This window comes from Periplaneta americana, chromosome 15, assembly GCF_040183065.1.
Source record: "Periplaneta americana isolate PAMFEO1 chromosome 15, P.americana_PAMFEO1_priV1, whole genome shotgun sequence".
Classification (NCBI taxonomy): Eukaryota; Metazoa; Arthropoda; class Insecta; order Blattodea; family Blattidae; genus Periplaneta; species Periplaneta americana.
Window position 1 is genome coordinate 53,842,657 of NC_091131.1, and position 23,032 is coordinate 53,865,688.

The 23,032-nt window shown below is 36.5% G+C and overlaps 1 long non-coding RNA gene and 1 other non-coding gene across 2 annotated transcripts; both read left to right on the forward strand.

Moving 5' to 3' along the window:
- Positions 1-22,655, forward strand: LOC138714952 (uncharacterized). The gene is made up of 5 exons (XR_011336132.1): positions 1-313; positions 696-804; positions 7,066-7,227; positions 13,751-13,915; positions 22,424-22,655. It is a non-coding gene; the product is annotated as an uncharacterized lncRNA (long non-coding RNA).
- Positions 9,552-9,625, forward strand: TRNAS-GCU (transfer RNA serine (anticodon GCU)). The gene has a single exon. It is a non-coding gene; the product is annotated as a tRNA-Ser (tRNA).
- Positions 22,656-23,032: the final 377 nt, after the last annotated feature.

The window sequence follows — 23,032 nt, forward strand, 5'->3', positions numbered from 1 at the left end:
TTACAGCAAAGATAGTCTTTTTCTGATCTGTGCGATTTGTCCGATGCATGTGATACGATGTAATGAATGCTTACCTTTAAAATGACAAATCCTAATTCTTAAAAAGTAACCATTATTGCTGTGGAAAACAAAAACGCATCGAACGTATGCATCAGCCTGTTACTTCGTAATTTAGGTTTATGACATCCTTCCATTTCTTTGCAGAATCGTCTGACCTTCCAAACATGGCTGCTACATCTCAGGCCTGGACCAGTGGCTGCTTTGGAGTGAATGAAGAGATGACTCGCCAAGAAAAGGGATTTTCCCTTTCAGAGTGAGTAAATTTCGCTCAAAACCGCATTCTGTTAAATTACCAAACATATTTTATAATATTGCACCACCTCTCATTTCTCAATTAAAATAGACGTAGGCCTATATTAAGTCGCAAATGTTCTTTTTTTTTTTTTTTTTTTTCCCCCTACTTCACACTACATTTTCTTTAACCATAATTAACACAAACTTTCTTAAAGCTTGAAAAATTCAAAACGTATCAGTAACACATACTGTACTATGAGTACTATATTAAAATGATAAATCCCAAACAAATTTCTTACAAAGTAGACATTATTGCCGTAGAAAACACAAACTCAATGAACATATGCATCAGCCTGTTACTTTGTCATTTAGGTTTATGATACCCTTCCATTTCTCTGCAGAATCGTCTGACCTTCCAAACATGGCTGCTACATATCAGGCCTGGACCAAAGTCAGCTTTGGAGTGAATGAAGGGGTGACTCGCCAAGAAAAGGGATTTTCTCTTTCAAAGTGAGTAAATTTTGCTGAAAACCACAACCTGTTGTTAAATTACCGAACACATTTTATAATTTTGCAGCCAGTAACAATAATGCAGACACTTTCATTATTGCAGTTAACATTAGAACAGACCACATTTTTTGTAAATCTGATCAATTTCCTTTTAATTTTAGCAAAGGCATCTATGATGCAGGGGCGTATTTTGCGGGCTACCGGCGGTAGCCCAAGGAAATTACAAAAGAAAAAGTTTATAATATAACATAATGTAATAATTTTGTATTATTAGTTTTACCATAGTAATTAAAATTAAAGTAATTGTTAGATATATTTTGTGTAATAATAGGGTCAGCGGTAGCCCAAACCCTTTAACCAGTATACGCCCCTGCTATGATGTGTTCATTGAAGAGGTGATGTTTTGCTAATTCACTGAGAAGGTCTTTGCGAATGGAAGTTAAGGCTAGCAATGCCAACCTGTTGCACAAATTACTTCTGAGATACGTAAATCATGCTCTTTAAAAAGGAAAAAGTTTTTTTTTTTGCAGAACTAGCCAATGAAATCGTAAGAATTGAGCTGATATTGATACTTTTTACACTTCTAGATACATCTGGTCCATGCTACTACTTTGAGAGATCTCACTAAAGTTTGATCTTGTGAAATATAAAATAAAGTTCATTTTTTAATCTTCCTGTTTTCAGGGAAATACTGTGGTTAGCGTAATTTTAAATTATTCAAAGCATCTCGGTACATCTTTGAATATGTGGGAAATTATCTATTGGAAAACTTAAAAAACTTGAATTTCTGAACTTCATCAAAGCTCTTATTAATTTCCAGTATTTCATAAAGTAGGAGTTCAAATTTTGAAAGTATTGTTGTTTTCACATTTTCTGCTTCACTGATGGAGTTCCTACTTTCAACAATCTACTTCAGTAATTCGTTTGAATGTGCCATCATTCCTTTTGTTAGCGTCTTTCCCACATTTTGAATCATGTCTGTATGAAAACTAATGCCTCATTTTTTCTGCGATACATTAAACAATGTATGTATCAACTCATATGGTGAAATAAACGGTGCCTTAAGTTGCTCAGCATTTGCTACATTGTGTGCTAATACAGATGTGAGCCGTATGTTAACAGTGATTCCCAAACTGGGTATTGCGACCTTCTGGAGAGTCTTGTAAAGAACTGAGGGGTTCGCGAAATTGTTTACAAAAGAAAAAAAAATTGCCTTACTACTACCTGTTCCACTTCATGTTACCTCTCGGAGTGATGTCGCTACCGTCTCTGTTTACATCAGAACTACGGTGACTGCGGGCAGCAAGCAGAGTTGCGGGGGTAGGAAACATGGTACAGTACGTGTTGCAATGTTATAGACAGTATGTAGGTTCTCGCATACCATGCAACAGTAGAATGGAAGTGATCATAGTATAATAGGACTCCTTGACGTCTGTAGTACCTGTCAAAGTCATCTAGCTCTACTACTTTTGTGCGTCTTGGGTTTTTACCGGGAGTTAATATTTGAATTCCTAGTTTTTCTGCTCTTTCACACTCTTTCCCAATTGTTTTTATTGTTTTTTCGCTTACCCCAATGGCTTTTGCTGCTCTTTCTACTGCTTTTGCTAAAGGTAGAATGAGACCCGCACTTTTTTCCTCTCTACAAAATTTCAATACGTTATAAATTATCTTCCTGCTTTGAGAATTGTACACTTTCGGGGATGGTTTCTTCTTTGGAAGAGTTTCCATATTTTGTCACAATTTCAATCCTTCCCTGAAAATTCCACACAGTACATTAGGCTGTCTTATGGATTCGGTTATATAAAACCTAAACTGAACTTGATTGAATTACAGTGTATTCAATGATACAACTAAATAAATCACTAATGCAGTATTAGAATGCGTCAACGGCATGTAAACACGAAACGTTTCATTCAATACACAGCATATTAAAAGATATTACAACTAAATGAATCACTAATGCAGTATTAAAATGCTTCAGTGGAGTATAAATACGTACCGTTTGATTCAATGCACAGTATATTCAATGATAATACAACTAAATAATTCACTAATGCAGTATTAAAATGCTTCAACAGATTGTAGACACGTCCCTCACGCTGCTCTAGTCTAGACTGATAGACTAATATTCTCTCGTGACTGTACAGTGTATGACGTAATGGATGGTTCACGAAGACGCCGTGGGTAACGTGAGCTGAAACAGGTTGTAACACATTTATTTTGCATTTAGGAACATAAACATTTAACGTAAATATAAAACAATTTCACTAGTTATAAAGTAAAAAAATAATAAAATTAATGTAATGTGCCTGTTTTTCAGAAAGTAGTTTCTCAAATCTGGACTAGTATTCGATACATACACAACAGTGATATTTTCAAGTTCAAGAGATTTTTCGCTTTTGTTTTGATGGCAATCATAGACTAGAAACTTATTTTGCATAAATACGAGGTTGCAAATTTTATTATAAAAAAAATTTAAGAGCTTCTTTTGCAAGCTTGAGGCATTCTTTTAATGTAAACTTTTTCTATGTTCTACGAAAAAAATGTCTAGTTTCAATATTCCATCAGTAGGTACATAGTCAATGAGTGTCCCTTTTTTTTTTTTTTTTTTTTTTTTTAATGTCAGCCAGTTAAATGTAACTGTCTAAAAACGGATTCAATATCCATTTGTGACTGTCAAAATTGTTTTGGATTTTTTCCCGGAAAATATTCAAAAGCTATTGTTTAAAATTGTACTTCGGGTGGTATCCACTGGTTTTGAGTAAAATCATAGTTGTTTGTAATTTTATAGGGACTTGTAATTTTCGGATGAAGTCAAGAACCAGTAAGATAGTGAATGTGGGGTCGCTAACAAAAGTTTCGTCCGAAAGTGGGTCGCACCTTCAGAAAGTTTGGGAACTACTGTGTTAAATAGTTGGCAAGAGTGAACAACCAAGAGCTATTAAAACTATAATGTCCACATTGCGTGTTCATTACTACAATAAAATGATTAAAAAATGCGTGGTTCGTAGCAAATGACACATCTGATTGGTTTCATTGGATTGTGAACTGGCTCAACATTGATAAAAGTGATCCAGGGTATCGCGTAATGAATGAAGAAGAAATTGTGGACAGTGTAAACATAGACCGATATTATCTGAAGATGAGGACATTGATAACATCCGCAAAAAATGAGGTTAAAGAACAGTTGAATTGTGAGATTTGATTTTATTCAACAAATTGGCAATAGAAAATTTCTGCATGTTACTGCCACCTGAGCCATCTTCGCGACAGTTTTTTCAAACCAAAATAAGGAATTATGGATAACTTATAATATCAACACAGCTACTAATCCACCGCTGTGGAATAATGGTTAGCACATCTGATCGTGAAACGAGCGGATTTAAATTCTGGTTGAAGTTTTTTTCCGGGGATTTTCCTCAACCAATTGAAGTAGAATTGCTGGGTAACTTTCGGTGTTGGACTTCGGACTCATTTCACTGTTGTTAATTCACATATCATCCATGCCATAGCCTGGGTTAAGTTCACGGTGCAGCATGCTGTACTTGTACAAGATCTTGGCAGTTTGGCTACCCAATCATTCACAGAATAGTAGTGGTAAGCATAAGAAGCCTCAGGCTGCAGTGTAAGCCTTCGGGTCCTCTTCTGAACAAGAGAGAGAAAAAATCACAGGTTATACTGTAAATATTGTTCGTATTCAAAAAATTTCCTTTTTCATTTATTTCTGTTAATCCGGATTTCTGATGATATATACAACTCTCAGCCCCAATTACTCCGAATTAACGAGGTTTCACTGTACAGTTGTCAAAAAAAAAAAAGTGGCCGCACTCGTGAACAGCGGATATTTTCAAAGTCCACTTCGGGTCGCGGCGATGTTACACGATGCATGTGCTTGTACAAGCAGTTCCGGAACTATGAAAGTGTTCCATATCTGCGCCTCGTAGACCAGCGGTAGAGTGCTTGTTTAATGATTCAAAGGTTGTGGGTTCGGGCCTTCTTCAAGTTTTCATTTTATTTTTTAATCGTTCTTTAGCGATGTAAATTATATTCAAATTATCATTTATATCCAGTTATCGTTCTTTATGGATATCACGTTATTTATATTTTGTTATCGTTCTTTAGAGATATGAATAAAATTCAAGTCAATTTAATAAGATGCGAAAGAGATAGTGGTGTGCGGAAAGCAACGGGATGTTACCGCATTTAGACCTATCCTTCCCAAGAAAAACTGCAAACATGAACAAAGGAAGCTTTTAATAGAAGAAGAAGGATCTTCTGCAGACCTCTGGAAAAAGAACTAAGGAAGAGACTAGTGAAGTGCTTTGTGTGGAGTGTGGCATTGTATGGGGAAGGAACATGGACATTACGACGAAATGAAGAGAAACTAATTGAAGCATTTGAAATGTGGATGTGGAGAAGAACGGTGCGTGTGAAGTGGACAGACAGAATAAGAAATAAAATTGTGTTTGAAAAGTGAGTGAAGAAAGAATGATGCTGAAACTGATTAGAAAGAGAAAAAGGAATTGGTTGGGTCTCTGGTTGAAAAGAATAACAGACGACATTAGGATATGTGGATCATATGCGGAGACTAAGAGGAAGGCAGAAAATAGGAAAGACTGGAGATTTCTGGGTTTGCAATGAAAGACCTGCCCATGGTCAGAACACTTATGTATGTATGTTCAGAATGCCTGGAATATCATGTCTAAGAACAGTCGCTATTTGCAAAGACTAGTCAATTCCATGTCCACTTGACTGCAAGATGATAGAGATAAGAGGAAGATAGACTAAATATTGAATTGTGGCTTTTTGTTTTGTTTTTTGAACACTTAATTGTTTGAATGTTTTAAGGCCGACGCCAGTAAATTTGTTTTGTTTATGCCACGAAAGATATTTTTTATTGAGGATAAAATCTTTTTTCTTTCCATTTGCAGCCACAATATCATAATGATAAAGTCATGGCATAATATATTAATGAACCTGATGTTAATTACTAAAATAATCGTAAAAGAGAAAGGAGCCATTATGTATAGTTTGTCTCTCTCAAAAACAGAACAAAAAAGAACATAAAAAGCACGAGGCTGTAGTCGAACGCAGGACCTCATGAATAAGAGGCCTGAACGCTACCATTACGCTATCGAATAACACACAGAATACTTCAATTATAACTGTAGATATCAGGCAACGTGGTCCAACAACATGTAACATCGCCTGTCTCCGAATTGTAGCGAAGATACCCGAAGGGAACTTTGTTTCAGGAGAGCGGCCACTTTTTCTTTTGACAGCTGTACATTAAAATCAAAGAATATTGTGTTTCCTATCTGGTATCTGTCATGTCATTAAACAAGTCAGTGTCTCTACCTACTGGACTTTCGAATTAATGGCATTTCTTATCTCCCCATTTGTTAAACTGCCCAAAGTAACTGCAGCAATTGGTAATTAGAACATTATGCAACGAGCCTATAATGATAGTAATTAAGACGCGAGTATGTTTATGAAACGAGCGCAAGCGAGTTTCTTAATTTTCATACGTGCATCTTAATTACCATTATAGGCAAGTTTCATACGTCTTTTTATGCTTGACCATATTTCTAACTTGAAATTATTCAGAAGTATTCATTTTATTTGTATCTGACAGAAGATCGGAAGTGACCTTGTTTATAACTCGTAAATTGTGAGATGTGAGCAGACGCGAAAGTATTGATTTTTTTCCGAGGAACAATAATGTCATTGACCTTGATGTAATGTAACGACCTTATTTTGATATAATCTGGAAATTGATTTAGAATTGAAAAACGAGATGACAAATTGAATTTATTTGAAAATTTTTTACAATTAACGCTAATTATTATAGTAACAGAACATAACCTTCTGTGACAGTATTGGATTTCCAGCCTCTGTGACGTTTCCCTCGTCTTTTGATTGCATATCCGAGAATAATCGAAAACCTGAACTTTAATGAATAGGTGTACTTTAATGACATGCATTAAAGGACTGCTACCAGGTGTATAATTACTACATTTCGGCATGGTCGAGCATAAAATTATATTTTCATCACACAGTACTGCAATAGGCCTAATCAGTGAATAGCAAACGCGAATGTTCTCTGTTCATTCATGGTGATTTGTATTTGCTCGGAATGGAAAACAAATAGTAAATGTTTGCACTCGTCATTTGTTCATTATTCATATCCTTCAATGGTTTGAAATAATTTGTTGGTTCCAGAATTGTTTGTATAACTCATTTTTATTATTCATGTTGCAGATTGCCCTCTTTACTCTCCGGTGCAACAAGCAGAAGGAACTGGACACCATCCTGCCGATGCTCCATACAAGGGTTTGACTGCCTGGCCATGCTGTGCAGATGCATCATTTGAACCCACAACTGTGCTGCAACTGGTGGTCCTGCATCATAGTGCACAAGGCTGTGAGTATTGCACTGTCTTAGCAGAATGTTACTCCTGTGTGCTATTGAAATCTTTCTTACAACTGGCTAACTACAGTGCACCCATTTTATTGTCCTATTTTTATTTTTCTTAAGCAACACTTCCACTGTGTGGCCTACAAGAGTCTCAAAACAATTTATTTCTTGTTGTACTCACTTATCATTAGCACTAGTTGTTACGAAATTAAAAATAGAAGTACATAGCTTTATTTAAAACAATCTACACGAAGTCCTGAGTCAATTAATTTGGCCTTTTCTACTTTTATTTAGTGCATTTTGTCTACAAATTTTCTAACAAGATTGTGTACTGTAGGTTGCCTAAGAACTTTGACACTTTGAAATGTCTACACAAACTTTCAGAAGTAGATTTGTCCAAAATCGGGAGACCTCACAAAATGGGGATGGTAAATGAATTGTGAACCTGTTACATAAATTTACTTGAGAAATAGAAATAAACATAATCACAGATAAACAGATAAAAACAAACTGCAGTACATGAATACAATAGCATGAAAACACAAATATAACATACGTACAGCCTTACACAAAAAATGACAGCTCTCCTGTAGCATGAATTTGTCTAAGTCCACTTAGAGATTGATGAATTAACTCGTGATAGACAAAATCAGAAATTCCACAAACTGTATACGAAAATTCTTAGACAGCAAATAATTTCGTTAAAGGAATGGTTTTGAATTGAGTGCTTTCTTACTAATCCACACACAACGTTATCCTTATCTAAAGTTTCAAATTTTTCCTGAGTTTCTAATGTATTGCAAATAGAAGGCATTAGTGGTTTTGTGAAATCTGTTAAAGATCTCAGGAGAAACAGCTGAAGAAATTAGGAAATTAAAACATCCAGATGGCCTAAAAGCAATTCATATCAGAGAAACGTGCTCTTCTATCTGTAAGAAAGAATAGCAATATCACGGTCCTTCTGACAGTTAAAGGTAATGCCACAGTTCTCAACACCATTTTTTATGTTGAAAAGTATAGAATCTATTAACAGACCCCATTTACAAAAATGTCGGAAATAGACTCTATTAAGAAAGTAGAAAGGAGAACTATCTCATCCACACCTGTGGTGTAATAGTTAGCGCGTCTGACTGCGAAATCAGATGGCCCGGATTCGAATCCCGGTTGGGGCAAGTTACCTGGTTGAGGTATTTTCCAGGGTATTTCCTCAACTCAGTATGAGCAAATGCTGGGTAATTGTCGGTGATGGACCCCGGACTCATTTCACCAGCATTATCACCTTCATTTCATTCAGATACTAAATAACCTGAGATGTTTATACAGCATCATAAAATAACCCACTTAAAAGAAAAAGAACTATCTCACTCGTAAAACAGTCCAAGCCATATCTTCATTGATCCTTCACAATGGACACAAAGGAGATTGGAGGATTGCTATTCAGTATAGGTGTTTTGCCATGGAATTATGGCCTGTAATTAATCTGAAGACTGCTACTGCTGATTTCCTGGGTGCATTCGGTATTGTTGGGGTTGTAACATTATCTCTTCTCATTTCTTCTCTTTGGAGGTCTCTGCTTTGTGTGTTTTGTGTGTTTGTACAGTAGTTTTTATGATTTTTTTTACGATAAAAGTAATTTTAGAGAAAACTATATAAAAATCTGACTCTATGGCACTAATTCCTTATGTCGAAACTGTCACAAATTAAATTAGTAGGTCAGTCAATGACAGCATAGTACTCAAAATTCCATCAATTTACTAAATTCCATTTGAATATGGGAAGTATACTTCGGTCAAACAGATCGTAGTGTTGAAACATGTCATAAGAAGATAAAATAAGTTGCATCAGCCCAATAAGTCTGAATTGTCGAATGCAGGATTTTGTTTGGTCAGCGAATATTCTAGGTTGAAAGTCACGCTATCAGGAACGTGCAATTAGTGAGACCAAAGCATTACACAAAGTCGGTGAGTTCATATTGAACAGGAAATGAAATGCCTAAAAACGTGTGGTAGAGTTCGTGAGTACATGAGAAACATAGTTCCTGGGGTAGCTCAGTCGGTAGAGCATTCGCGTGCTAAGCGAAGGGTCCCGGGATCGATACCAAGCCCTGGAACAATTTTTCCTTGAAAATTATTCAAACCTGCTTTACAGGGAGCTACTACCTGAAAGCCAGATTTGTATAATGCATTCGTTACTGGAGGTACGTTAACAGAAAGCCACAATTTAAAGTCACACAGTAATTGTGTGCACTCACAGTTGAGTTCTGGCGTCTTGTCAGCTCATTTGAGTTGTGTGGATATAAAAGGAAATATTGTAACGGTGTCGTGTATAGTTCCTGGGGTAGCTCAGTCGGTAGAGCGTTCGCGTGCTAAGCGAAGGGTCCCGGGATCGATACCCGGCCCCGGAACAACTTTTCGTTGAAAATTATTCAAACCTGCTTTACAGGGAGCTACTACCTGAAAGCCAGATTTGTATAATAAACTCTCACTGTTGCATAGTAAATCAACAAATGTCCATTCCAGTCGCATGATCTCCTAAAAAAAAAAAAAAAAAATCTCACTTTGATTGACTGCGAGATGCAGTAGGAAAGTTATATCATGCTACCACAGTATACAGAGTGAACCAGCCAGAGCTAGATGCCTAACTGCATTCATGGCAGCTGATTCATACATATGCGGAGGATTTGTTCTGCGCTTTTGCGGTTAGTATTATATAATGATGTACTTACTGAATTCACTATTCATGTTCGAAATGACGTCCTTGTGATATCTGGCAGGCTGCACATCTCCTGAAGATGTGTCCAGCAACTTGCCGCAGTTCATTCTCCGAAATGCCTCGAATTTGTCATGTAGCGGTTGTTTCTTGAAAACGGTGTGGATTTTCACTGTCCCAGTAACGATTGTTTTGAGTGTCCACGTAACCACTGAGGTGGAACAATGTTTCGTCACTATAAAAAATTAAGGTGGGGTCAAGCAGTTGATCACACACTGACTGTTGGAACTACACGAATTTTGTAAGGTTTTAATTTTAATTGTTTCGTATCTCTTATCACTGAAGACTGTCACACTCCTATCTGCTGAGCTACACGGCGGGATGATGATGTAGGACTTCTCTTTAGTCTGTGGCCAGTTTCATCTAACATCTCCTCAGTGAGAACATGCTTCACACATGTTCGTTTCTTATCCAATACTGATCCAGTTGTACGAAATTTCTTCACTAAATTGTAAATCATTGCTTTAGAAGGCTCTGGCGAATCAGGGAATACCTGACAGAAGTTTGTTACAACTTCTCCAAGATTCGTATTTCACAAAGCTGTTGTAAATAAACACTCGTTGTTCAAGGCTATATTTCATGATGGACACACTATTGCACTCTAAATGTACGGTATATAGCTGCACCCTCACTGTGTGAACGGGTTTACGAAACTAAACACGAAACGTACGCAAGCAAGAGGTCTGATCACTGCAAGGGCACAGCAGTTACTACGCATACGACTTTCCGCTGACGCTGGTTTAGCCCTGACTAACTCACTCTGTAGGTATTTATACATTAAGGAAACTTCGCCAATTTTTCTGCCAGACATGCACTCACATACACAGGGGCTGGGTAAATTCAATTGTCTTGTTCGTCCTGTATTATCTAGTTATCTCAGGCCTTGATTTTAATAAGCACGTACACAGTATGGGGTGCATTAGAGAAACTCATAACACAGCTCACATACAGTTCCTACTTTCAAATGCACACAGTTCTGTTAGCTAACCATTGATGTTGTGCACTAGTGTTGAAATTCTTTAAGTAATAATTTTGATCCTGACAGATGTCTCTCGATTTTGCATAAGATGTCACTAATACTGACAACACATGTACAAAGAAATGGAGCTAATTAGGGTTCGGATGTTTGAGTGTCATATTTCTATATTCAGACTTTATTTTCATTATAAACTGCAATCGATTATTAATTGGGTTATTCTAATGACAATTGCACTATTTTTTATTTTCCATATATATGCATATTTTGATTGTACATACGAAATTAAGTTCTTTTGCGTTTTTTTTTTTTTTTAATTTACACTTTAAGATGACTTGACTTCTAAGAAAGAAGTGTGACATTGCTGTACTGGTAGTAGCAACAATCTCAACCTTTGGCTGTTATATTATCAATAAATTCAGGCCCATCACTTCTAGAGATGAATTATCAAAATTTGTACAGATGACATGTCACAACTGAGAGTAGTAGATCTTGGTTATTCACTTCTAGATAGGATGTAATTTTTACATGCCTCATAACAGTAGCAACATAGTACAAGTATTAATACATTATGGAAACACTGTTATAAAAGTGCTATGACAACATGTTAGCTGAGCATCACTAGCGACTCTGGTGGTGAATAACTATAACTACATGCTATCTATTAACTTGTAAAAATAAATAAGCACATTACAAAATATGTAATATTAAATAAAAATATGCACATTTTTGCATGTCTGACATCTTAAATATAAATACATTTAAACAAAGGCTCAATATGAAAAGCACAGAATTTTACTTGAGAACTGATATTAATTTCAAATGCCACTTAAGCTGTAATTAAATGTACTGCAGCCCTATCATTAATAGTTAAATGACTCCAAAATGATTAATTGGAAGGTTAATGTCACTGATTTTATTAAAAATAAAAAAATGACACATCAGTAGAATAGAAATATCTTTATTATGCAATTCAGCAGTCCTCAACAAAATCGGTAACCGTGATATTCCCGATAATAAATTGACAAAACTGTAATTCACACTTTTTAACACCCGAGAGCTTTGCAACTTCAGACAAGCAAAAGTTTAGGACTTCTAAGAATTCTTAAAATTCTCGTTTCCAACATTCCAATTGGGAAATGTAAATATACAGAGTGCAGTGGTAGGAAAGACCTTGTTTCTGATGTTAAGCAGAAAAAAATTAGAATATACAGACGTCCAAGTATACTGTAGATACAGCAGTTTAGTTATTTTTATAAGCATTGATTTATGCAAGCTTAAACATAAATGTCATATAGTGATGTTAGTATCTTTGGGTATATCAGTAGCCTGTTAAGGTTTGTTGAAATACTGTTTCTATTATCGTGTGTTCATGTACCTAACTGATTTGGATTTTGTTTTAATATTGCTGATTAAGGCAGTGATAAATCATGATATGTAAATTTCCAATCTGATATGTGACTTAGTGATTGAGGGAAACCATGGGAAAAGAAACTAGTCAGATTGGTTGGCTATGGAGTTCGAACCCGGGAACTCTGGAATACGAGTCTCAAACGTTAGTCTGCACCATCTTGCTCGGTTATAGTACTTTAATTAATACGTTCTTATTGAAATTCATAAACTGGCTGTTCTGGAAGTGTTCGTGCATGGACAGCAATTTGCACTCAAATACAGTATTTTGTATTTTATTTCAGTAAGTTCTCTTGCTGAATATTTTAACCCATTTTTGCATCTGAAATCATTACAGCATAATTTAACTTCAACGAAATAAAAAAAATTAAAACCCAAAACTTAACCAAGTTAAAAACACATGCCAAGCACACTACAATTGGTACGGATTTTTTTTGGATGTTTGGAGAAAGCAAAAAAATGAAATTCGGGGTTTCATCCTTCATCATTACTGCAATTTAAAGCCTGAACAACACGGTCCTTTTGAAACCCTCATTCTTCTAATAAATCTTATGCATTCGTATCACCATAACATATAAGCAGCTGAGTTTTCCAGTAGTGTTTGTTATTTTCCACTTGGATGGCCAGCTGTATGTGCGATCATATCTGTCTAGCAGAAGAAGTGGCAAAGTTTCCGTACTGTATTAATACTATACTGTGGTAGCAGGTACCCCGCTAACATGTTCAACAAATTATCTCTGGATAGAGAGTACCGGTAATATAATAATTGTATGTGTATGGGAACATGCATATAAACTATGCTCAAATATAAAAGCCCCTTTTTTTAGTACGGAGTCATTACAGTAGCATTACCAAAAGCAGGCAGCAAAAAAAAAAGGGGGGGGAGAGGGGGCACATTCTTAGACAGCTGTTCTGTATATGCAAGGCATACCAAAAACTTAACCCAACCTGTCACAGATTCGTATATGGAAGGCAGATGAAAACCTAACCTAACCTATTGTCACAGATTTCCGCACCTCTCCATCAGCCTCCACTTTCACAGCAACTTTCGATCCTTATTTTCGGTGTGAAATTTCCATTGGTACCAATTTTTTTTTAATGATACTTATGACTTGACAGGAGCCAAGGATGTAAATACATTTGTACCCTAATGTGATAATGCAATAGTACAGAAATACCTTTTTAGTTTCAATATGTTTATCATTAAAAAGTTAGTCATATTTTGTCCTTAACTTTCTTAGACTATACTTTCTTCCGTATATCTCGATATTTTAGATTGTGAACATCCGAACCCTATGTGACACACCAGTTTGAAAATCTATAGATTTATAGAAGAAATGCTATCTATATTCAGTACTGTCTTAATCTCTACAGGACAGTAAGAGCAACTCCATCGTCCACGGACTTGGTATAGTGGAAGATTCTCCCACCACAGCTCTGCAAGGACACCAACTACAGCTCAGTGCTCTGCTACTGTTGCCTGGTGACTAGACCATGGGAGGATGCTGCTGGTGCAGTTCACCCTCACAGGATTCACAGGTGAGATTTGATGGCTCTTAATACCATATTTACTCGCATATAATATGCCTTTTTTTTTTTTTTTTTTTTTTCAATGTTGAAATATTCAGGAGGGTCCTATAAGCTCATGTCTAAAAATTAGTAGATAATTAAAATAAATATACAGCATTCTTGAAAATACGTTATATTGCAAAGCACTCAGATTATCATAATTTTTTTTAAAATTATTAGTAAAAATAATTACAGACCGTAAACATATACTAGCAGCAAGGAGATGGGAGGAGAGTTACTGGCTAGAAATGAGGCTTGGGAACGAGAGAGAGCAAGTTGCCTTTTCAGGCCAGCATTCAGTCTTTCACCAGATACAAGAAATGTAGTCTTTTATAGCACAATAGTAATATACGTTACAAGAGCGGTATGTTGACATTTTCATGGTCGAGGAAAAGATTGAAAAAGCGAAACGTAGTTGAGCTTTTTTAATTTCCGAGAACATGAATACAAACGTACCGCTCGTGTATCGTACATTATTTTGTGCGAAGATCGTTTATTACATACCTGAAAGACGAATTTCTAATTAGTTGCAATGAAATCTCCATGTTGGTTTCTGTTTAATGACGGCAACTTCGGAAAACAAAAATATCTTTCTTCAACATTGTTGCCATAAAATGTTTTCTGTGTTTACTATACTCCAGCAGGCCGTGATATACGTCTGTCTTTTTTTTCCCCCCAGTCTATAAATGCGAACTTAAAACAAACGGTAAGGTTATGTAATGATTTATTTTTCATTTTAATATTTTAACAATATTATTTATATAACATATTGCAGTAATAACATCCGCATCTGGAATCTCGTTGATTTTTTCACGGCTTCCTTAATGTTACTTGTATCAGGAATGCAATAAGTTTCGTGGAGTAGTAGACTTTACTTAATTTTTGCAAATATTTAAAAACAATAATTAACATTGCAATTTAGGTGAAATTGCAGTGGTAAGTTTCCAATTTATAATTATTACTATGTTAAACGTCTCTAAAAATATGTTAAAAGCCTAAAGCAGTAAAAATGAATGTCGCGCTTAAGCGGTAAGAAGAGGGAAATTGCTGTGTGTGTTACGTTGGGAATACTGAATGTGGTATTTCACACTTACCGTGTATTGGTTCTGTGCGGAAAACAAGCAAATACGCACGATCTCGCACAAAATTGTTTAATTTAACTGCCTACGGAGTAACTGTAATGTTTTGACCAATATACAAGGCATAATAATAATGCAGTATATTACATATATAGGGCCTGGGTCTTATTTACAAGTACAGTACATTTATAGGTGTATTGTTTTACTTGCAAATTATAACAAGTATGAAGAGAAAATATTACTGCTGCAAAAAAAATCTATTTCGAGATTTTCATGGAAATAAAAATTTTCAGCATGTCTCAATAACGAAATACTATATTGCAATGCAAGTGTAGAAAGAGCTCTGTTGCAAAAATCAGTATATCCTACACACATCACCTTTCTTCTTGCTGTTGCACATCTGGTGGAGCTATAGCCATGAGAAACTTCACAGGAAGCCTTGGGCTCCCCCCCCCCCCCTTCAAAAAAGAACTTCTGTTTGGGATACAGATTTTGATGTTACCATGTCTGACGTGAGTCACATGTGAATGCAAGAGCATGTCCCATTCCTCGATTACACCATCATTACATTCTGCTAATTTGTGACTAAAATACTCTTGGTCATTTTTTGATAGGCTCAAAAATGTTAATCCCACGCAGAGGCTGTCAAAAGCAATGAAGGAGCTTGATTTCTTTGCTGGTTCCTAGTAGCTATGCACGCCTCTACAGTAGGCTGGACGGAGCTCTCAGTCCCTCCATTCTCATTTCTGGAGGGGGGGAAGGCTCCTCTGAACAGCCAATTTTGACTTTTTTTTTTTTCTAATTTGCCAGGCTCCACTGCTCATATGCTTGGCGAGACAGGGTTGCCTCTTGCACTACAGTTATGACTCGGGGACTTCTGTCATATTACACACATCACCTTTCATCCTCCTGCACATTTGGTGGAGTTACAGCTGAGAGAGTTTGCAGGAAGGTGGTTGGCCTTGGGTCCCTCCCCCTCTCGAAATTTACCTTCTGTTTGGGATCCTGATTTTTATGCTACCTTATCAGACATGAGTCACCGGTGATTGGAGGATTGCGTCCCTTCCACAATTCATTATATCCCACTAATTTCTGATTAAAATATTCCCATTCATTTTTTATACTCATAAAATTTTAATCCCACATAAAGTCTCTTAGAAATAAAGGGGAACTCGCTTTTTCTGCTGGTTATTAGCAGCCCTGCAGTAAAGTGAATGGGGATCTCAGCCTCTTTGTTTCTCATTTTCTAAAAAAATCTCTTCCTTTGATTTTTTTAATTTGCTAGACTCTACCATTCATATGCTTGGGAGCATAGGGTTGTTCTTTGCACTGTATCAGAGCTCAGGGATACCGCTACCCTATAACATCAGCTTTCTTTCTGCTGCACATTTGGTGTAGTTATGGTGGCGAGAATGTTAGTGGGAGAGTGAGGTCCCCCCCCACCCCAAAAAAAATTATTCTTAGAGATTCAGATTTTGATGCTACCATGTCCAACATGGATTACAAGTGAATATAGCACTGTGCCCCATTTCTCGATCATGCCATTGTATATATGTACTGTAACAGATTTGAGATGAAATATTCCCAGCCAGTTTTGATAGGTTCAAAACCTTAATTCCATGTAGTCAGGGGAATTGGAGGAGCTGGATTTTTTGCTGGTTACTTATAGCCTTGTGGGACACCTACAGTAGTGTGCTGACATCTTAAGCCTTTTATTCTTATTTTCTAAACAAAAAAGTTTCCTCTGAGTAGTCTGTTTTAACCTTTTTTTTTATTTGAACTCTACCATTCATATGACTGGGGTTGCATGGTTGTCCTTTGCATTACAGCTAGAGCTCTGGAATCTCTCTGCCCTACACACATCAATTTTCTTCCTGCTCCACATTAGGTGGCGTTATGAAGCTCAGAAAAGTTTCATATCCATGGTCCAAGAATTAAAACAGTAAATCAACGTCCCGAATTTAAAAGAAAACTTACAAATTAAATGAAACCCTTTAACACTATTAAATATAGAGTATAATTTAAATTTAATAGAAGAAATACTGAAATCAGAAGTAAACACTGAAATAATGAAACAATTGTCTTTAGAGACAATTAATATTAGGTACCCTCCACAAAATTGGCTTCATTTATACACTGATGGATCCTTGATCTCCAGGGAACAAGGTGCAGGTGTTATGTGCTGTCTCTTCTCACTTTATAGATCTCTTGAATATGGAACAACAAGTTTTGATGGAGAAATCACTGCAATAAGTGAAAGTCTTGGGAATCTTCTCTGCCACATCAATAAATTTTAAAATGCAGTTATATTGTCAGACTCCAAAGCAGCTATTCTATCAATAGTCTCTAGACACACACCTTCATCTCAAATAGCAGAAATAAATAAAATACTCTCTCAACTAATAACACTCAATAAAAGAATTGTATTCCAATGGATACCATCCCATTGTGGAATCCTGGGAAACGAGAATGCAGATGCTTTAGCAAAGAAGGGCAGACTGCTACTTACAGACCTGTTACTAAATCTACGTATTCCTCTGTGAAAAGATTGATTAAATCTACATACTTACACTTCAACAAACAAAATTTGATAACACAATCTCAAGGGAAAAAATGGAACTCTCTGCATCATAATTCACAATTAATTCCTGATTTACCATGCAAATCGTCTGTAGCTGCATTTAGATTGGCAACAGGCCATGACTGTTTGGCCAAGCATCTGCATAGAATTGGAATATATCGGTCTCCTAACTGTCCATTGTGCAACTCAAATCAAGAAATGGATTCAGAACATCTCAAAATCTGTGTGTCAGTGGCTAACCATGACAATATCTTTGAAAAATATTGGAGTGCAAGAGGTCAAATGACTTTATTGTCAAATGCCTGGCATTAGAAAACAACATGTTTTGGAAAGGACTTCCCCTCCCTCTCCACAGAAATAAGCTTTTGTTTGGAATTTAGATTTTGTTGCTACCATGCCCGACATGGTTCATGGGTGAATGCAGCACTGCATCCTTTTTCTTGATTGTGCCATTATATACTCCACATTTGAGACTGAAATATTTCCAGCCATTTTTGATAGGTTCAAAAATTGTAATCCCATGTAGTCTGTCAAGGACATTGGAGAAGTCGGATTTTTTTTTTACTAGTTACTTGTCCTGCAGATAGGGATCTCAACTCCTTAGTTCTTATTTTCGAAAAATAAAAGGTTCCTCCAAACATCAGATTTTGACAGTTTTTTCAACTTTGCTGGGCTCTACCATCCATATGGTTGGAGGCACAGGATTGTCCCCTGCAATACAGATAGAGCTTGGGACCTTTCTGCCCTGTATACATAAACTTTTTTCGAGCTGCACATGTGTATAGTTACGGTTTTTTTTTTTTACTTCCAAAAATAAACTTTGGGATTCCAATTTTCGTGCTACTGCGTGCACTGTGGGTCATGAGTGAATACAACACATCCTTTGATTGATTGCGATATAATATTCCCCTGAGTTGAGACTGAGATATTCTTGGCCAGTTTTGATAGGCTCTCAAATTTTAATCCCACATGAATTCTGTCAGAGGCAACAGAGGAGCTCGATTTTTTGGGATTAGTAGTAGTCCTGCGAGGCTCCTAGAGTAATATGGGTGGGGATCTGCCCCTTCGTTTTTATTTTAGAAAAAAATCTCCCCCAAACAGTCGATTTTAGCAGTTTTTAAAAACATTCCTGGGCTCTACCATCCATGTGCTTGGGGGCACAGGGTTATTCCTTGCACTACATTTAGACATTGGGGACCTCTCTGCCCTACATACTTGTGCTTTCTTCCCAGTGTACATTGGGTGGAGTTATGGAGGTGAGAAATTTTGCGGAAGGGTGGTTTATAGACTAGTGCTATTTTTTTTAACGAACTTGTTACCTGTTACCAGTTGAAATCAATGTACTTATACCCCTTCCAACCTCTATACACATATATTTTTGTTCTATTTATTTCACTACATAGAGAAAAATTCCGAAAATAGGTAGGAAACAATTGTATAGCGTGTGCATGCCTGAAACCACTACTGGAAACAGAGACATTCTCGAAATGGATTTTTTTTACAGTACTACAATAATTTTGGTTTATATTTCTTACAAAATAATAGAAAGAGGGCAATTATGACCTGTCATAAATGCACCTTGTCCCACAGAGAGGGAAAGAAAAGAGAAGTTGGTTTGTTAGATAACATTGAATTGTTTAGGGAACATTGTTGTAAGAAACATTCCACTTACAGTTAAACCCCCTTTTAATGAATGTCCACAATTAGACTATTTTTCTCTTAAATGAGTGTTTTATGGGAATTTTCACTTATGAGGAAGAGCCTTGTGTATTCTTAATACCCATTAAATGTATTATTAGCAAAGACACAACATTTATAAAAGTTTACTTCCAATTGAGAATATGATGCATATAGACGTAGTCTTCTGGCAGCATATGTGTATTCTCACCCAACTCCCATTCTTGTCGCAACTCTACTCCACAGTACACACTAGTGCAAAATGTTATCAGTTGTATATTTCCAATATAGGTCTCTGTTTAGGTGTATGCTCTTTTATCTTTGCCAAAGGGAGAAGACAAATTATTTTGAAATGACAAATCAGGATTATGACAAGGACTAAGACTGTTATAAGGACTATGACAAAGACAGCAAGGGCCATGTTAAGGATGAGAATCAGATCACAATTTTGACCATGACAAACACATGGATGATGAGGATCACAACATGGACAACAGAAACAAGGACCATTATAAGTACTACGACAAAGACAAGGACGACAATGAGAATCACACCATGAACCGTGACAGGACAAGACAAGAATCACAATGTGGACCACAACAAGCACCAAGATAAAGATCACGACATGGACCATGACAAAGACAGTAAGGACCATGATGAGAACCCAATAAGGACCATTACTAAGCCAAGGACCAGGATAAGGACTTCTTCAAACTCAAGGACAAAAACAAGGGCTGCAATAAGGATTACATAGACAATGACAAGGACTGTAACAGAAACAAGGATCATAAGGACCATGACAAAAACGAGAACCATGACAAAGGCAAGGATGACAAGGATCATGATGTGGACCATAACAAAAATAAGGATGACAAGGTTGATGACATGAACAGTGACAAAGACAGGAAGGACCATGAAAAGGACAATTAGAAAGACAAGAACACCCACAATATGGTCCATGACATGGACAAAAACGAGAATGACGAGGATCATGATAAGTATCGTGACATGGACCACAACAAGGACCAAGTTAGAACTGGCAGGAAGTCCACAAGATAGTCCATGACATGGACAAAAACGAGAATGACGAGGATCATGATAAGGATCGTGACATGGACCACAACAAGCACCAAGACCATGACACAGACTAACAAAACCAAGGGCCACAATACTGATTACTTGAATGACCATGATAAAAACAAGAATCATGATAGGACCATAGTAAGAATCATAATATGAACTATGAGAGCACAGCAGGATCAAGACCATTATGGACTATAACAAAAACAAGGATCATTGTAAGGACCACAACAAAGACGAGAACTATAATGAGAAAGACTATGATCACGACATGGACCATGACAGACGAGAAGGACCACAATAAGGATCACATGGACAAAGACAGCAAAGACCATGATAAGGATCATGATATGAACCACAAGATGCACCATGGACTTTATCGTGATTTTTGTTGTGATTGTTGCTTTGTCACACTTCTAATAATGGTCCATTTTGCCTTTGTAAAATACCTTATTGTGGCCCTTATCTTTGTCATTTAAAAATATTGTTTTCCCCATTTGGCAACTGACTTGTACACAGTAGTAAATATAGTCTTCATTGCATTGTTTTTAAAAGCAGTAGGACAGCCTGATTGATAAGAGTTACTGAGGATCTCTTGCATCAAGAACTATGAAAATAGTACAGTAGAAAAACTATTATCTGGACTAATTGGGACCAAGGGTCGTCCAGATAGTCTAAAATCCGAATAATTGTGGATGTTCCCACACTGTAAATTTCCGATAGTGAATGGTCTGAATCACCTTTCTTTAAATGATCCAAAATCTCCAATTTGTCCTTGATTGTTAACACAACTCTTCTTTGCTTTGAATTCGATATCATGCACCCAGAACCTAAACAAAGTGACTGTCACTAACAGACTATAATTGAAAACTAAGAAGTAAACAAGTGACTATCACTCCCCCCTCTCCTACTTAAGTAACACATCGACATATCATACAGTAGTAAAAAAAAGGGGGCTCTTCTCATCTGAATAATTGAGGATCTGGATAATCACGTTTCTACTGTACTTATACACGTTCCAAAATCTTCCTGAGGTGTATTGCTCTCACTTGGACATTTGCCTTCTTGGGATGTCTTCCTAAGTGACCTGGCCTTTGCTCATTGATTGAAATTAAGCTGCACTGGTGTGGTCGCAAATGTTTGGAATAGGTTCAAAATTCTGTTGAAATGAGTTATTTGCAAATTCATTCAGATATATTTCTTAGAAGTAAGATTTTCCTCAAAGTAGAACTCAGTTTCTCTGGTATTTGTTTAGGATGTGTGAAATCATTCCTTAACAAACAGGAATGTTAAAACTAAGTCTTACTGTATATATTATATGATGAACTGTTAAGCTAGCTTCACACTCAGTTGTAACAATCAAAATTGCTTTGTATGCTCTTAGTGACATAATTTAAGGGTGCTTTCTTCTTTCCCAAATGGCCCCTGAATATTGTCCTCATTTTCTTTCTTCCTTGAATGTGCCACAGTAATATCTAAAACCTAACTGTTGCTGACCCATATCATTCACTTTAATTTTATCTTTATTCTGTGTTTTTGACCACTCATTGTAGTATTCGTATTATCCAAATTAAAAAGTGCGAAATGTTTCTACTAGAGTACAAATACAAGCATAGCTCAGGAGGTAATTGCATATGCCTGCTGATTTGGAGATGTTCACTTCCAGTCTGGGTTGTTTACCAGGTTAGGTTTCCCCCAACTGAGGTGAATCCTTTGCCTTATTTTGCCAAACAGCATCAGTGCTAAATAAGTAACTTTAATAGTTGATGCAGCATTGTTAAATAACAAAGTAGAAAAACCACTACTGCTGATACCAAGAGGGTAGAGCATGTGCCTGGTATTTGCTTGCACACCAAAAATCTATGCTAAGTGGAGCTAGCTTTAGTGAGGTACTGTACCAAATGTATGCAATTGTTGAGGAAAAAATATTCAGTTTTCCTCAGTGAAATGCTGTGTATAGCTTGCAGTCTCAGTTAATAGGTAACTGCTGAAAAAGTTTAATTTCAGAGTAGAAGTGAAATTTTCATTCTAGCATGACAGTTCGGTATTCTTTCATTCCAGATTTTCTTCTGCTGGATGTTTGCAGTGTACATGGTGCAACTACAAGGCTTGTGGGTGTCATCAGTACTCTGGTGTAAGCAGAATTCTGCCTGTTTCAAGACTAGTGGTTTTTACTGTGTAATCTTCAGTTTGCAAGTTAATGTACTTAAGTGGAATGAAAGTATTTGTGTGAATAATTCACTGATTTGTACGTACTTCATGAATAATAAATTGTGATGGATTGTATTTGTTTGTGGACTACAATATGTATATCCTACACCCTCCCTCTAAAAAATTTTTAATTTTCCCGCCAAAAAAGATAGAATATATACGCTATATCGGCCTTTTATACTGATCTGTGAGGGAATGGCTGCTCCCTCCCTGTGCACCTTGGTTTTTATATGCGACACTAGTGACCTCAAGTGTACAAACTATGCAATGTAGCTGGGACTTTAACTTCAAGTGTTGAAGTTATTCACCATCTACAATGGATAAGTCTAGGCTACACTGGAGAACTACTGTACAAGCTACACATTATGTAGTTTGTACAGCAGAGTTCTCCAGTGTAGCCTAGACTTTTCATTGTAGATGGTGAATAACTTCAACACTTGAAGTTAGTCCCAGCTATAT